The 16893-nt window shown below is 48.6% G+C and overlaps 1 protein-coding gene and 1 non-coding gene across 6 annotated transcripts in view; one reads left to right on the top strand and one right to left on the bottom strand.

Annotated features, from left to right (window-relative positions):
- Positions 1 to 16893, bottom strand: part of HHAT (hedgehog acyltransferase) — a 365640-nt gene that overhangs the window by 11453 nt on the left and 337294 nt on the right. The gene's annotated exons all lie outside the window — the stretch shown is intronic.
- Positions 15872 to 15978, top strand: LOC138991323 (U6 spliceosomal RNA). The gene has a single exon (XR_011467345.1). It is a non-coding gene; the product is annotated as a U6 spliceosomal RNA (small nuclear RNA).

Genomic DNA, 16893 nt, shown 5'->3' with positions numbered 1-16893 from the left:
AGTTACAGCTACATGCATAAGTAGGAAGTATATATAGCATAACAGATTCAATGAAGAGGACCAAGGCAGGGGTGTAACAGAAGGAGTTAACAGGATGTGGGCGGCTGTATCCTGATATTGCTCACAGGATACTGGCAGGTTGCATAATAACTGCAGCTAATGAGGGACAGGTAGGACACAGAGGGGAATGGCTGTAGCTAATAGAAAGTGAGCCATGCAATTTCACTTGAGGTTATTAAGGCTGAGCCATTCTCTGAGCAATTACATCAGTATGAAGGACTGGAAAGGCAGAGGCTCGGGATACTGAAGGAAAAGACCATTATCGTGCAGGGCTATGGGAAGTCAAAGGATATGTCTAATTGGTTTTCTGGAATGGAAAGGGATAATCAGAACAAGGTGCAGGTCTAAGGCAAAACTCTGTTTAAAAAGTAACATGGTAGAATGGTGCAGCCACTATGGAAAAAGAGTATGGAGGTTCTCCCAAAAGTCAAGCGTAGAATTACCACACACATGCCCCAAAGAATTCAAAGCAAGAACCAGAAGAGAGATTCCTACACCCAAGTTCACGGCGGCAGAAAGGTAGAAGCAACCCAGCGTCTACTGCAAGATGGATGGGTACGCAAAACGCGGTCTATATCCATAGTTCAATATTAATCAGCTATAAAAAGGGGATTCTGACACTGGCTACGACATGGATGAACCCTGAAGACACGGTAAATGAAATAAGCCAGGCACAAAGGGACAAATACGGCAAGACTTCCACCGATCTGAAGTGCCTAGAGTAGTCAAACCGACAAACAACACAATGGTGGTTGCCAGGGCTTGAGAGGAGAGGGGAGTTCGTGTTAAATGGTTACAGAGTTTTAGTTTTGCGAGGGGAAAACTGTTCTGAATGTGGATGGTGGCTGCATAACAATGTGGCTGTACCACTGAACTGTAGACTAAAAATTATCACAATGGTAACTTTTTTATGTTATATATTATTTACCACAATAAAAAATGTATCCTGAGTGAAAGAAGACATCAACAAAATAACACATGTGATATTATTCTATTTGTGTGAAGTGCAAACTGATTTATAGTAACAAAAAGCATGTCGGTGGTGGCCTGGGGCTGGAGCAGAGGGAGAATCAGACCACAAAGGGGCTCTAGGAGTCTTTGGGGATAGCAAAGATGTTGAGCACCTTGATTATGGGACTGCTTTTCAGTGTATATACAACTGGAAAATACATTAAATGGATATATTTTATTGTGCACAGATTATTTCTCAATAAAGTTTTGCCATTCTAAAGGTGTTTTTGGAACATCAGCAAATCGCAGACTTGCAGTGCTATGCTGCAATCTCCTAGGCTATCTATGCCCAAGGTATTGAAATTCAAATAGTAGGAAGATGCAGTTCATTTTCACACGATGCTGAGTCTTTACTCCCTCACCGCCCCCAGGAGCAGAACTTGCCACATGTGGGACTGAACACCGGCTGCCCTAGTCGTTCTTCCTTCTACTGGACCCTCTGAGAAAGATGACCAGAGAAACTCTCTTATCCATGCAGATTCATTCAGCTGCTGAATCAGCACAAATCCCTATCCCTATCCGGGGGAAGAAATCAATCCTTCCTACTGGGAGAGGAGTTAGCTGAGCTGCTGAATGAGCTATCACTTACCCCATCAAAGGTTCGCTCCGCTGTCAGGTCAGGCAACACTGCGGAGCCTGTGGCCGCCATCTTGGCTCTAACGAGGTCTTTTCAAAGCCCACCCCACTGCTGACCATTTTTAGAAGAAAAAGGCTGGTGAGCAGAATATGAACAAACTGCAGTGATGCTTTCTTCTCATCCTTCCTTTCAGTCAACCAGAACCCTAGTCTCTGTCCACACGTGAGTAGTTTACAAAGAATATGCAATCTGCTATTCAGTTTACAAAGAATACACAAACTTGGTGAATTCGCACAACACTATGAGATAGAAATTACTCACCTATACTAATATTCTTGCTTGAAGCTCTATTGCCTCAAAAGGGTCCAGAGACCACAACCCAAGCCCAGGTGGTCTGGTTGAATCCTCCTTGGAGAACAGTTTGAAGGACCTGAGTCTGTCCTTTAGCTTTACCTACAATTATCTATCATTTCAGTTCAGTTCAGTTCAGTCAGCCATGAAATTAAAAGACACTTGCTCCTTGGAAGAAAAGCTATGACCAACCTAGACAGCATCTTAAAAAGCAGAGACATTACTCTGCCAACAAAGGTCTGTCTAGTCAAAGCTATGGTTTCTCCAGTAGTCATGTATGGATGTGAGAGTTGGACCATAAAGAAAGCTGAGTGCAGAAGAATTGATGCTTTTGAACTGTGGTGTTGGAGAAGACTCCTGAGAGTCCCTTGGACTACAAGGAGATCCAACCAGTCCATCCTAAAGGAAATCAGTCCTAAATATTCATTGGAAGGACTGATGTTGAAGCTGAAACTCCAATACTTTGGCCACCTGATGCAAAGAACTGACTCATTGGAAAAGACCCTGAGGCTGGGAAAGATTTAAGGCAGGAGGAGAAAGGGATGACAGAGGAAGAGATGGTTGGATGGCATTACTGATTCAATGGACATGAGTTTGAGCAAGCTCTGGGAGTTGGTGATGGACAGGGAGGCCTGGCATGCAGCAGTCCATGGGGTTACAAAGAGTCGGATCTGACTGAGCGACTAAACAGAGCTTCCTCCCTCCATCTACTCAGGCAAGTTCTCTAGCCAGAGGCTCTGACACCCTGCTGTCTGATGCCCCTCCTGCTCATCCAGTGCTCAGTCATTACCTTGCTGGTTCTCCTGAGGGATGAGGAACATCATGACCCCCTCTGCTTGGCTCTTGGGTCCCTACAGCTGGACAGATAGACTCTCACTTTCTGGCCCCATGAAGCAGCAATGTCATCCACTGACTCTCAGCCATTCTAAGACAGGGAAAAGACGAGTTTCCCATCTTGAGTGCCGTCATGCTACAAAGGAAGATGGCTCTCACCTCCCAGACAAGCTTGCCTTGGCCAGAGTCCAGAACACAAATGTGGTGGCCCCAATCAGCAAGGACCACCAACATATCCATCCGTATCCCTGGGATGCAGGTGCACATACAACATCCCACATCACCATCCTGGATGTGAGATTGAGGGTTTTCTGCCTCCACAGAGGGCCTTTGTGAGTGGGCAGGCTTGGAGGATACCCAACAGAGAAATGGAATGCAGAGGTGACTTTCAGAGATGCTGCAGAACAGTCACAGGATGTGGTGACTGATGGATTTTGAGGCCAAAGAATATATTCCCTCTCACTGACCCTGCCCACTGCCTCAGACAGCACCCTCGGGACTGACGCCAGTTGGTGTGTGTCACAGAGACTGTGTACCGTATGTTAACAGACAGAAGGGCTACTCCTAATAGTAAAAGCCATGGTCCCAGGGTCCCCTCAGGACCTGTTCTCTGCTATAACATTGAAAGGGGGAAAAGCTGGTTCTGTCGGGGACACCAGGAACTGCTCTAGCACTTGGTCACCATCTTTTTTTTTAATTGGAGGATAATTTCTTTGTAATGTTGTATTAGTTTCCGCCGTACAACAATGTGAAATCAGCTGTAAGTATACATACATGCCCTGGCTCTTGAGCCTCCCTCCCACCTCCGCATCCCACCCCTCTGGGTCATCACAGAGCACCAGGCTGAGCTCCCTGTCATAATGCAGCTTCCCACTGGCTATCTGCTTTACACACGGTGGTGTGTGTATTTCAGTGCGACTCTCTCAGTTCATCCCGCCCTCTGCTTCCCTCACTGTGTCCACAAGTCTGTTTTTCACGTCTGTGTCTCTGTTTCTGTCCTGCAAACAGGTTCATCGGTACCATTTTCCTAGATTCCATATATATGTGTTAATAAATGATACTGGTTTTTCTCTGACTTACTTCGCTCTGTGTAACAGGCTCTAGGCTCGTCCACCTCAGTTCAACTGCCTCAAATTCGGTCCCCATCTCTTTGAGCTGACTGGCTTGCACCTGTGCCTCTCCATCTAGTAGATACTGTGAACCCCAGCCCCACACCCTATGTGTTTATGTGTGTGTACACATAGATATATGGGTCGCCTTGGTGCCATTTTCTACTCTGAGAACAGTGGAGGCTGTTTTTCCCTTTGAGAATGAGCTCCTACATCAGACTGGTTCCCGGGGGCTGGCTCAGGATCTGAGAAACAGCAGGGCACTCTGCACCATGTACTGGCTTCAGCTATCCCCATTTCATTAATTATTCAGAAGGACTTTATGTGCTGTCTTCATTAAAACAGCCCACTCCTGACAGCACTTGACGTTTAACAACACTCAGATCTGATGGGGGAGAAATAATAAGGGGCTTTGGTAGTTTTATTTCGGTAGCCCCGGCCTAGAGAGATTGTGGAGCAGTTCATCAAATGGTCCTGCACTTTCAGACTTTCCTTCACAGCTCAATTTAGAGCTTTCATCTGATACATCTACAGGGCAGGAGCCTTTCCCTGTCCATGGGCTACCTTATTGAAAGATGCCCAGCAGGACCACAGCTGCCCAGGCTTCCGAGCCTGTAAGCTGCCAGGTCTGTTTTCAAACCCGTGGGAATATGGACAGGAGGTCTGAAGAACAGGCTCTTGCTACTCTAGGGCTAGAGGAACCATTTCTTACCTTCATGTAATTTACAAACCTGGGCCTCAAACCCAGCTTTGGAGGCCTCGGTATTTTTCCAAAAACAAAACAAAACCAAACTCAACTGCTTCTTTCACACCCTCTCATGAAAAAGAACTACATGGTTCTAATTTGTTCAAAACTGACATGTGAAATCCTAGAGCTGGTTCTCAGTGTTAGAATGCACGGTCCCGTCCCCCAGAGGTTGTGATCCAGGACGCCTGGGCGGGCCTGGATCTGCGTTTCTACCAGGATCCCTGGTGACGTGGACGCTGCTGGTCCAAGAGCCAGCCTCCGGGCCCCCTGTTCCGGGGGCCTCTCAGAGGGCTGACTCTGCAGAGGGCCCCACCAGTGGTTCACACGCTGAGCAAGGGGACAGACGAGCACTGAGCGTTTACGGGTCACCAGGGCCTTTGAGGAGGCATGCCACAGCCTCACAACCACCCTCTCAAGGGGTATCATCAGCCCCACTTCACGGAAAGGGAAACCAAGGCTCAGAGAGGCAGAGCAACCTTCTCAAGGTCTGAAAGCTAAGGGGTCACCAAGTCGCGCTTGGAGCCCAGGGCTGTGTGGCTCTGGGTGTGCTCGGCCGCCTGCGCTCTGAAGCGGTGCTGGGCCTCGGACCACGTGGAGGGGAGGCTCACACGGAGCCCCGCTTCTCTGCCTGGTGCCTTTAACTCTTCTGCCTCCAAATCTCATTTCATCCCCTCTACTCATGGCGCTAAGGAAACAGGAAGCGGGAAGCAGCAGGCTTCTGTTTTCAAACATCATCGTCACTAAGCTGCTTGGTCACCCCCTCTCCCAGGGCTCCTCAGTTTCTCCATCTGTGTAATGGGGGGAACGAGCCTGGAGGAACATGTTTACATGCCTTGTCATGGCAACTGTTAATTCAGACCGGGGCCACTGAGGCGCGTGCTCCCAGTGCCTGGATGGGCTTTTGTTAACATAGAGCCGCAGGTATTTGATCCTGGTCACGGGCTGAGCCTCCACAGGGCATCCAGCAGGGGGACAGGGAGGAAGGAAGGGGTGACTCTGACCGCCCTGGGGGCCTTCCTGCCATCCCGAGCAAGAGTCGTTTGCTGGGGGCACTGTGTGCACACTTTAACTGGCATGAACAGCAGTCTTTAATAAATCACACTGTTCACACTCGATGTCACATCCTGAAGAAGCCAACCTGCGCTGTTTTTCATCCTGCCCACCTCCCAGCCACAGGCCCTGTGGGCGGGCACTTACTGAAGTGCTCACTGCCATAAAGCAGAATCATTTCATGTGAAATTGAGAAAGTGGGGAGAACAAACTGGAGCCGCTTCTTCTTATCCTGACCGTGCAGGTGGAAAGAGGTGCCAAGAAAACACACATTTTCTCTCTCCAGAACCAGATGGGTGGGGGCCGGCCTGCCAGAAGCCCGTCCCTGCCGCCGCTGCCAGGATCTCCACTCCGGCCGCCAGGGCCAGAGGCTGCCCGGTCGGACCGCACTCCCCAGCCACTTCTCTTCCTTAACGTGTTTCTTTCCTATTTTTGTTTTTAAACAGCCTATTTTGGGCTACTGTTTATCCCTGACTCACAACCATGCTACGTAACACAGTGGAGACAGTTCAGCAAATGAGCTCCTGAAAGCTGCCTCCCGAAAACAAAGGGATGGGGACAGTGCGGGGCAGGCTCCCTGCCACCTGGCCCGGAAAACCACTTACCCACGCGGGCAGTTTTTAAGATGGTTTGACAGTCTTTCTTTTTTTGACCATGCTGGCATGGCATGTGGCATCTTAGTTCCGCAACCAGGGGCCGAACCTGTGCCCCCTACAGTGGAAGTGCAGAGTCTTAGCCATGGGACTGCCAGGGACACCCCCAGACCACCCCTCCCCGCCCTCCGCCGCCCCAGGCATTTATGAATCACTGACCGTGTGCGCAGCGTTTAGACAGGCAGCCTGGACATGCGTCACACTGAGCTTCATCTGACGCCCGTGAGAATATGTGCCCAGAGGCTAATAGCATGCTCAGGGCCCCCAACTCCCCACCTACCCTTGAGATTTGGCTCTGCAGCTCCGGCTTTGGGAAACGCAGAGGACAGAGACAAGAGTCTCAAAGCCTGGGTCACCGGGACGATGGGCTGACGCCAGTAAGCTGACATGGTGCTAGGATGGAGGCGGCTGAGCTTAGAGGGTTTGCTTTGCCTTCTCATCCAAGTATGCACGCACGGGACAGTGGCGGTCTGGGGACCGCGGCACGGGGGCACGGGGTGGCAGATGGCACTGTTTCTCTGGAATCACAGAGACCCTGGAGAAGAGAAGAGAAGCGCCTGCAAATATAGAACGGGCTAGCTTTGGAAGCAGGATGGGGGTGGTAGGTGGGCAGGGGAGGGCCACTCTACAGGCAGAGAAACTCGCCAGCAGCTGAAGCCCTTCATCCCGGGACGGGCTCAGGACCCTCTGGGCATCCCCGTCCCGGGAAGGCAGCAGAGGCAGGACAGCCGCGAGGAGATGCCTCTTCTGGACGGGAGGCGGCGCAAGTCTGAGACCATGAACCGGCTCCTTTCCCCTCAGGCCCCTGGGATCAGGGCGCCCATGGTTAAACGGTCACTGAATAAACATATATGGGTGCCTGAGTCCTTCTGAGTACTCAGTCACAAGACTCTCAGATCCCTAATCAAAAATGACAGTTGTTGCAAAATCCCCAATCAAGAAACCCTAGGTATGCACATCTGGCCCCAGCTGTGGGCCATGGAGCCAATGGACAGAAGTGCCCACAGCTGAAGCATCATCGACACTTGTGTGTGTGCCCAGGAGAAGAGGCGCCTGGCAGGGACTGGCTGAGAACACCTAGACGTTAACAAAGGACAGTGGGTCAGGAAGGCCACCCTGGTCATCCCACTTCCTGTCACCATGAAAGGAACGTAGCGGGGGAGCTGGAAAGGGAGAGAAGACACGGCACCTACACCACATGCACCTCTGAAAGGGTGATGTCAGCACATCTCTCTGACATGTTCTTTTCCTAAAGCTGTTGCTAGGTAAACGACTCCAAATTACTTCGATTTCTCAGCAAAGAACACAATGATACAACCAAGCTCCCGGCAGAGACAGCAGCGTCTCTCCCGGAGTTCTCGGACGCTACCGCCGGTTAGACACGCCAGCCACCCCAGGGGAAGGGGAGGAGCTGTTCCTGCCTGGCAGAGCGGGCTTTATTCTCCCCTCACTGCTCCCACTCACTGTGGGCTGTGCTCATCTCCACGCTGAGGAAGGATCCGACTGAGCGCAGGAGGTGCTGTGGAGCCAAGAGCTTGTCTGCGCACTGTCCTGAGTGGCTGCTGCTTCTCACCCCGGGGCCGTGCCTGCTCCCCATGCCCCTGCCTGGGGTGCTGTCGGTGGCCAGGATGCAATTTCTCTCTATGGGTATTGAGCCCATGGGTCCGGTCTCATTGTGTGTGCGTGCTCAATTGTGTCCAACTCTTTGCAACCCTATAAACAATAGCCCACACCAGGCTCTTCTGTCCATGGGACTTTCCATATAGGAATACTGGACTGGGTTGTCATTTCCTTCTCCAGGGGAATCTTCACCAACCCAGGGATCGAACCTGCATCTCCTGCATTGCAGGCGGATTCTTTACCACTTAAGCCATCGTCTCTTTAATGCTGACTTTAACCACCGGAACTGCCTCTTGCCTTCTTCAAAAGGGACTGACATATATGCACTACTATGGATGAAGCAGATAGCTAGCAGGAAGCTACTCTAAGGCCTAGGGGCTCAGCTTAGTGCTCTGTGATGACCTAAAGAGGGGAGGATGGAGGAGGTGGAAGGGAGGCCCAGGAGAGAGCGGATATATGTATACATGCAAATGATTCACGAGGTTGTACAACAGAAAGTAACATAACATTGTAAAGCACCTCTACTCCAATTTTTTTTTTTTTAAAGGAACTGACAGAAGACCGAAGCACGAAATAGCTCCAAGATGAGTTTGGAAACGATGCGGCTGCAATATTCATAAACGGTATTTGGGAAAGGCATTGTCGCAACCAGGGTGCTGGTGTGAGGAGGGCTGTGAGGAGCAGAGGTGAGATGGGCGCCCAAGCTCGGGCCCGCGCTGGTGGTGGCGGGGTCCTCAGTTCCACACTGGCCAGCCGGCTCGGGGCAAGGGTGGGTGGCAGCCTGCTCACCCCGCAGGAACATAGAGCACCTGGGCAGTCCCAACAGCAAGTGAAGGTGGCCCTGGGAACGGCCGGCTACGGTCTGAGCGAGCCCGGGGCTCCCCTCTGCTAAAGAAGCATCAGCGAGCAGTTCCACGGGATGGGGCAAGAGCTCTTAGGTCGCTGTTCCAAGGAGGGAGAAGACACACAGAAAGATCCCATAGGGCCCCTCCCATCAAACCCACACACCCTGGAGACCCAGGGCGCTGCTGACGGTGGGCAGAGAGGCATCGAGCAGCCCCACCCACACATGGCTGCTCTTCCTTTGCAGGAGGGCAAGGCCATGGGGGTGCAAGGCCACGGGAGCGCAAGGCCACGTCCTGCGGGAGCGTAGGGCAAGCGCAGCAGCCATGGTCACTCCTGCCGTCACCTCAGGCCACGTGGCCACCAGGGCCTAGATGGGGAGATGAGCATTCGGCCTGAGAGTGAGAGAAAGTACCCACGTGCGAATGTTGACTCAGGCAAGGCGGACTCATTCTAGGCACCCTATTTTACAAAAGATACTGTCACGCGGAAGCCACTTCAAGGAGGGTCTGGAAGGGCTCCTCAGGGTAGGCACGCTAATAAGTTAAAGTTTAGCCTGGAAAAAGGCCACGGGGCCACATGGAAAGAGAATTAATTAGATTCATTCTAAGTCACCCCAGAAGAAAGAACTGGAGCCAAGAGATGGAAGTTAGGGGCAGATTTTTGGCTACGACCCAAAGGAGCCTATAACAGTTACACGCTCCCCTCCCTGGATTCCCATCCCTGCTAGCATTCAGAGGGTGGTGCCTCAGACGGGAGATGAAACCAGATGACCCCCCCTCCACAAGGCCCCTTCCAGTTCTTAGAGATTGTTACTGTTCAGTCGCTCAGTCATGTCCGACTCTTTGCGACCCCATGGACTGCAGCATGCCAGGCGTCCCTGTCCATCATCATCTCCCGGAGTTTGCCCAAGTTCATGTTCGTTGCATCAGTGATGCCATCCAACCATCTCATCCTCTGATACCCACTTCTGCCCTCAATCTTTCCCAGCATCAGGGACTTTTCCAATGAGTTAGCTGTTCACATCGATGACTAAAATACTGGAGATTCAGCTTCAGCATCAGTCCTTTTAGTTAATATTCAGGGTTAGTTTATATTCAGGGTTTAGTTAATATTCAACCCTTAAGATTGACTGCTTTGATTTCCTTGCAGTCCAAGGGACTTTCAGGAGTCTTCTCTAGCACCACAGTTCAAGGGCATCAATTCTTTGGCGTTCTGCCTTCTTTACGGTCCGGCTCTGACAACCATATGTGACCTCTAGGAAGACCATAGCCTTTACTATGCAGATCTTTGTCAGCAGAGTAATGTCTCTGCTTTTCAACACACTGCCTAGGTTTGTCATTTTTCTCCTGCCAAATGGTCCATACCAAAATTGAATTGATTACATTCTTAGTAGGTGAAGATGGAGAAGCTGTATACAGTCAGCAAAAACAAGACCTGGAGCTGACTGTGGCTCAGATCATCAGCTTCCTCTAGCAAAATTCAGGCTTAAAGAAAACCAGGAAAAACAATAGGCTGGCCAGGTATGACTTCAATCAATTCCCGTATGATTTCACAGTAGAGGTAAGGAACAGATTGATGGGACTAGATCTAGTTAGCAGTGTGCCTGAAGTACTATGGACAGAGGTCCGTAATGCCGGACAGGAGGCGGTGAACAAAACCATCCCAAGAAAAAAAAAAAAGAAGAAGGCAGAGTGGTTGTCTGAAGAGGCTTTACAAATAGTGAAGAATGAAGAGAAGTGAAAAGCAAGAGAGAGAGAGAGAGGGAAAGGTACATCCAATTAAATTCAGAGTTCCAAAAAACAGCTAGAAGAGACAAGAAGGCCTTCTTCGAGCAGTGCTTAATAATAGAAGGAAACAACGAAAGGGGAATGACTAGAGATCTCTTCAGGAAAGCTGGAAACATCAAGGGAGCATTCCACCCAAAGATGGGCACAATAAGGGATAAAAATGGTAGAGACCTAGCAGACGCTGAAGAGATCAAGAAGAGATGGTAAGAACGCATGGAAGAACTGTATGAAAAAGGTCTTAATGAAACAGATTACTACAATGGTGTGATTAGTTACCCAGATCCAGACATTCTGGAGTATGAAATCAGGTGGGCCTTAAGAAGCACTGCTGTTAATAAAGCTAGTGGATGAGATGAAATTCCAGCAGAACTACTCAAATCCCTAAAGGATGATGTCATCAAGGTTTTGCATTCATTATGTCAGCAAATCTGGAAGACTCAGCAGCAGCCACTGGCCTGGAAAAGGTCAGTCCTCATCCCAATCCCCAAGAAGGGTAGTATCAAAGAATGTGCTAAACCATCAGACAATTGCACTCATCTCCTATGCTAGTAAGGTCATGCTTAAAATCTTACATGCTAGATAGGCTTCAGCATTATGCGAACCAAGAACTTGCAGATGTCCAAGCAGGGTTTAAAAAAGGAAGAGGAACTAGAGATCAAATTGACAACATTCGTTGGATTACAGAGAAAGCAAGGGAATTTTAGAAAAACATCTATCTCAAAACCAACACAATTGCATAAAGTTTAAAAATAAAATAAAATTAAAAAAATAAAAAAATAAAAAAATAAAAATAAAATAAAGATTTTGCCTCTATATTCATGAAAAAAAAAAAAAAAAAAAAAAGAAAAACATCTATCTCTGTTTCATTGACTACACTAAAGCCTTTGACTATGTGGATCATGACAAACCCTGGAAAGCTCTTAGAGAGATGGGAATACCCGACCATCTTACCTGTCTCCTGAGATACCAGTATGCAGGTCAAGAAGCAACAGTTTGAACCCTGTATGGAACAACTGATTGGTTCAGATCGAGAAAGGAGTACGACAGGGCTGTCTGCTGTCACTCAATTTGTTTAACCTATATGCTGAGCACATCGTGAACAATGCCGGGCTGGATGAGTTACAAGCTGGAATCAAGATAGGTGGGGGAAACATCAACAACCTCAGACATGTGGATGATACCTAATGGCGGAAAGTGAAGAGGAGCTAAAGAGCCTCTTGATGACAGTGAAGGAGGAAAGTGAAAGAGCCAGCTTAAGACTAAATATTTAAAAAAAAAAAAAAAACAAACTAAGATCATGGCATCCAGTCCCATTACTGCATGGCAAATAGAAGTGGAAAGATGGAAACAGTGATAGATTTCCTCTTCTTGGGCTCCAAAATCACTGCAGACAGTGACTGCAGCCATGAAATCAGAAGACAATTGCTTCTTGGCAGGAATCTTAGAGATTAGAGCCTTGTAAAATTCAACTCTTCAAATCCTCTTCCCCTCCCCCTGCCCCAGGAAAGGTACAGACAAAGACTGAAGTTAGACTGCAAGATCACCCCAGTCAGGAGTGGGGAGGGAAGGGTACCCTGCCTGGGCTGGGATCAGAACTCTGGAAACATCACCAGATGCAGCAGATTCTTAGTGAGGGGCTTAAGAAGGTATTTATTTACCTGACATACAAAACGACTCACACAAATCCGCTGTCCTTGTTTTAGGAGTAGCAGAGGAACACAGTCTGAGAAAGCTGCGCTCGAAACTTTTTAATGAATGGCAAAGGTTAAACCCCACTATCAGTACTTTATAAAAAAGAGATAATTGATATAAACAAATAAAAATAAAGTGACTCAGACTCTTTTCATTACAGAGAACAACATTTTGTGCCTTAAAGATGCCATTCCGGAAGAACACTGTGTTCCCCTCAGGCTACTGACTCTGGCCAACGGCCCTGAGGCAGGGGTCTGCCTAGAACCACAGGCCAGCACTGCCCGGCTCCAAGCCCAGGCTGCGATGTGCCCCTCGTGGCCAAGGGTCTCTTCTGGCACCCCATTCACCTGGGCAGCCCGGATGTACCTGAGCCCATGCAAGCCTTGGCAGGGAGCAAACCTTCAGCAGACTCACGGGGGATGCTCCAGGTTAAGTTCTCTTCCTCCCCTCGCCCAGCCACTCAGAATCACACAGCTGAAACCAGTGTTTTAGGGGGCAGAGAAGACAGGACAGGGCTCTGCTGACGGGGAGCTGAGGAGGAACAAGGCAAGAGCAGCCTGGATCTCTCAGGGATGTTAGGAATTAACAAGTAGTTAGCTGTAGTCCCTGATAGCTCAGTTGGTAAAGAACTGGCCTGCAATGCAGGAGACCCCAGGTTGATTCCTGGGTCAGGAAGATGGGCTGGAGAAGGGGTATGCTACCCACTCCAGGATTCTAGCCTGGAGAATTCCATGGACTGTATAGTCCATGGGGTCACAAAGAGTCAGACACGACTAAGCGGCTTTCACTCAGCTACAGTCACTAATTAGATTTGTGCACCCTTCCCCGCTGAGTCCTCTGGGCTTCCTGCTTAGCCAGGAGGAGGGGTGGGAGGCTGGGCTTTTTCGGGGAAACTCTGCCCCACTGTTTACACTCTTCCCGGTAGTCTTTCCACGGGATTAGTTGTCGGCCTCCAGGGAAGAGATCTCAGCTGCCGTGCTTTCTGAGGCGGTTCTGTTTGTGACCTCAGAGCGCACTATTACACTCCGGACTCCTTGCCGAGTTCCCAGCTGCTCCCGCGGTGTGGGTCAGCTCAGGGCGTGGAACCAGCCCGCCAGGCACTTTCTCGGATTCCTCTACGGGGACAGGGTGGCGTCTGCAAGAGTCAGCTCTACGGCGTGGATCTGGACTTCCCTCCATCTGACCCATCACATCCATCCAGTCCTTCCGAACTTGTGTCCCAGCCACGGAGCTGGTGATGCAAGAGGGGACTGTGACGGTCCCCTCTCCGGGTCTCCCATGATACCCCTGGGTGGAGGTCTGAGCTATAACGCTGGCATCTTTCACTGCGGGGCCTCCACCTCCCTCCCCTAGGGGGCTGCCCTGGGTCCCATTTGGGAAGATTTGGCTCCATCCTTACTGTAAGGGCTGGGAAGGATCCGATCATAAACTACTCATCCTTGAGACGCATCATTCGATACTTACGGAGCTCTTACTACATACACGCTGGCTGATGCCAGAGATGCTGGAGACATTAAAAGGCTGACCTACGGTTACAGATGCAGGAATCCGGGTGAAAAGATGTCACGACCACAAGGTGTCTCCCAACGTGGAAGATGTTTCTGTAAGCTGGACGTCACGGCGAGGGCTGGGTAAAATGGCAGGGCACTGGCCTCTGTGCTCAGAGACCTCCATTCTGGAGAAGCGGACCCAGAGCACCGAGAGCCTGGCTCCGAAGGGCGCAGGAGCAGACAGGGCGGAGGGAGCGCGGACTGCCTGGATTCTGACCATCACCCGTGTCTGCGCCGGAAGGCAGCCATGGCGAGCTATCCACTCTCCTAAGCACATGCCTTCCAGTAACTTCCAGCCTCTGGATAAACCCCCCTCAATGGAAGAAGGCCGGCCCTCCAGAAAGACCGTCTACCCCGCAAGACTTAGAATGGATTTTCACCCCAGCTTTCAATCTGTTCGTTTTTTGACCAGGTAACAGACAATTATAAAATGCAAATGTTCCAAAGAGTAAGCAGGGAAAAGTAAATCTCCATCTTCCAACCTCTGTGTCCAGTCCACCTGACCCCTCTCTCCCTAGAAGATCTGTTTTCAGTTCTATGTTTCTACTCCCAGGGATATTCTATGCACACAGAAGCATAACATACATATCCACATATACATGTGCACACAAACACATACATATGTACACAAGTATTTTAAATGGTTTGAAATTTTTCATTCTGAAATATATATTATCTTGAACACAAATACTACATGCACTGTTCATTTCCTTATTTTTTAAGGTTTTATATACTGGGGATTGTTCCATGTAGATACGTGTAACATTGCTTCATCCTTTTTAATGGTTGTGGAAATTTCTGAATTTATGTACCATAATTTACCTGACTCCCTCTGATGGGCATTAGGTCCCTTCTAACTTTTGCTATTATAAACAATGTTGCAATTAATATCTTTGCATAATATTTCATTTCACATGTATAAAAGTGTATCTGAATGACAAATACCTAGAAGTAGAATGGCTGCTCAGTTTTGGTAGATATTTCCAAACCATTCCCTACAGAGGAGTTACCATGAGCTAAATATATGAGGTTAAATTTTTTGATCTTTGCAATCTAGAGCTTGTAAATTACATTTCCCATGTTGAGGTTGATATACAAATACTGACTCCTTATATACCTGAAATTAATATAATTTTATATGTCAATGACACCTAAATAAAAAAAAGCGAGCATCTTTTCATTTGTTTTAGAGCCATCTGTGTTTCCTCTTTCTGAGAGCTGTCTATTCAAGTCCTTTTGCTATGTTTCTACTAAGTAGGTGCCTTTTTCTCCCAGATTTTAAGGGTGAGAGTGGTTATTACTGTTGCCCAGCCTGACAGGTATTCTACAACCATCAGCAAGTGTGAGGTCAAGGGCACTGAGTTGGTGGGAAGCCAGCCACAGGCAGGGACAGGCTAGGGGACAAGCTGCCAAGATGGGAGCAGCCACCCTGAGCACTCCAGGGGCCCCCGTGCCGGGACGACGGCCAGAAGAACACGACCAGCACCAGCTTCTGTCTTCTACAGCAGCTCAGTGTCCACTGTTTCTGAATCTTCACTAAGGGAAGAAATCAAGACAAACTTTGTTACTACTAGCATCGTCATCTCTGCAGAGAGTGCTCAGTGAGCCGAGCAGGAAAGGCTACTTCTATTCTTACTGGGCCCTGCAGCTGGGAACTGGAGCAAGGCTTGACTAGCCTGCCTGCTCCTCCCTTTTCCCCTCCCTCCATCCTCTTCTTCCTTCCCTGCTCTCTCCGTTTCTCTCCCTCCCCTCCCCTCTTTTCCTTCTATCCATCCCATCTACTGCCTACTTTAATACTAAACTGGGGGGCAGGCAAGGCTTAGCTCTGAAGCCTTGTCTCATGCAAATTTCCCAGTGTAGTTGGGCGACTGATATGTGTGTGCTAAGTTGCTTTGGTTGTGTCCAACTCTTTGCGACCCTATAGACTGTAGCCCGTCAGGCACCTCTGTCCATGGGATTCTCCAGGCCAGAACAGTGAAGTGGGTGCTTACTTTGGCAGCACATATACTAAAACTGGAATGATACAGAGAAGATTAGCATGGCCCTTCCACAAGGATGACATGCAAATTCGTGAAGCGGTCCACATTTTTCTCAAAATGGATTAAAGACCTAAATGTAAGACCAGAAACTATAAAACTCTTAAGAGGAAAACATAGGCAGAACACTCAATGACATAAATCAAAGTAAGATCCTCTATGACCTGGAGTAATGGAAATAAAAACAAAAGTAAACAAGTGGGACCTGATCAAACTTAAAAGCTTCTGCACAGCAAAGGAAACTATAAACAAGCTGAAAAGACAACCCTCAGAATGGGAGAAAATAATAGCAAATGAAACAACCGACAAAGGATTAATTTCCAAAATATACAAGCAATTCAAACAACTCAATATCAGAAAAACAAACAACCCAAGCCAAAAGTGGGAAAAAGACCCAAACAGACATTTCTCCAAAGAAGACATACAGATGGCTAATAAACACATGAAAAGATGCTCAACATTGCTCATTATTAGAAAATGCAAACCAAAACTACAATGAGATATCACGTCACACCGGTCAGAATGGGCATCATCAAAAAGTCTACAAACAATAAATGCTGGAGAGGGTGTGGAGAAAAGGGAATGCCCTTGCACTGTTGGTGGGAGCGTAAATTGATACAGCCACTATGGAGAACAGTGTGCAGATTCCTTAAAAAACTAGGAATAACATCACCATATGAGCAAGCAATCCCACTACTAGGCATCTACCCTGAGGAAACCAAAACTGAAAGAGACACATGTATCCCATTGTTCACTGCAGCACTACTACTTACAATAGCTAGAACACGGAAGCAATCCAGATGTCCATCAACAGATGAATGGATGAAGAAGTTGTGGTACACATACACAATGGACTATTACTAGCCATAAAAAGGAATGCATCTGAGTCAGTTCTACTCAGGTGGATGAACCTAGAACCTATTATACAGAGTGAAGTAAGTCAGAAAGAGAAAGATAAATATCGTATTC

The sequence above is a fragment of the Bos mutus genome, chromosome 16 (assembly GCF_027580195.1).
Source record: "Bos mutus isolate GX-2022 chromosome 16, NWIPB_WYAK_1.1, whole genome shotgun sequence".
In the NCBI taxonomy this organism is placed as follows: Eukaryota; Metazoa; Chordata; class Mammalia; order Artiodactyla; family Bovidae; genus Bos; species Bos mutus.
This window is presented reverse-complemented; position numbering and strand designations above follow the sequence as displayed.